This window comes from Nanorana parkeri, unplaced genomic scaffold (genome assembly GCF_000935625.1).
Source record: "Nanorana parkeri isolate BGI_ZX_2015 unplaced genomic scaffold, ASM93562v1 scaffold268, whole genome shotgun sequence".
Classification (NCBI taxonomy): Eukaryota; Metazoa; Chordata; class Amphibia; order Anura; family Dicroglossidae; genus Nanorana; species Nanorana parkeri.
The window spans coordinates 1,576,030-1,576,976 of NW_017306536.1; positions in this window are offsets into that span (position 1 = coordinate 1,576,030).

The following is a 947-nucleotide window of genomic DNA, read 5'->3' on the forward strand; positions in this document are numbered from 1 at the left end:
CAGAAGAGCTCTTATATGCTGGAGGTACCAGAAAGTTCAGGATGGCATGGACCTCAGCAACAAGTCTGGTGGCTTTTCCAGGGAAGATCTCAAGTATGTCCTCTCTCCAGTTGTGGTTCTATTACACAGTGTCATCCTCTGCTCAACTAAAGTATTCCTGCATTGTGGAAGCTAGAAGAGATTGGTGAATCTGGAGTCTATTTCTTTCATGGATGTCTGTAGCCATATACCGTCTCTCTCAGTTTTGACTGTTCTACAATAAAGCATTGAAAAAGTACTTAAAGTTATAGGTACCCAATTTGCTGTTTACATCCCACAATCGGGCTCAGGATCCATCCCTGAGAGTGAAATGTCAGCCCTTCCTGTTCACCACGTGCCTCTGTGGGTTTTAGGGGGGCGCTATAAAGGTATACTGGATTCTCCCCCATAACCCAACTGTGCATTGTACTTCTTTTTTTGGACCACTTTACTAGTCTGCTTAGGGAATCAGTTTCCCCTGCAAAGCAAATGGCCCCCAGTTAACAGCTTGCTGTAAACATGCTTGACTTGTGCAAATCAATTCTTCTCTATTTATAATCTTTTATAGCCATGCTACCTAAAATCTCCAGCAAGAAAAACATAACTACAGTATCGGTAACAATGAAGTGTGCATTATCCTTTATCTGAGTACATAGGTTAAAATTGTATTAGGAACATTTGCAGCTTTACTTAGCACTGAACAAGCACTCGTTACATTTTCACCTTCAGATAAAAGGTCAATTTGAATACAGTGTTCCCCAGCTCCAGTTCTTTAGTACCACTAAAAGTCCAGGGAGTCCAGACAGGCAATTACTTATACTTAGAGATGAGCGAATAATGGATAATCAGTTACGCCAGTGATTCAATCCCATCATTAGTGACCTGGGAATAACCAATCCAAAGGATCATTTAGCAGTTCACTTCCATGC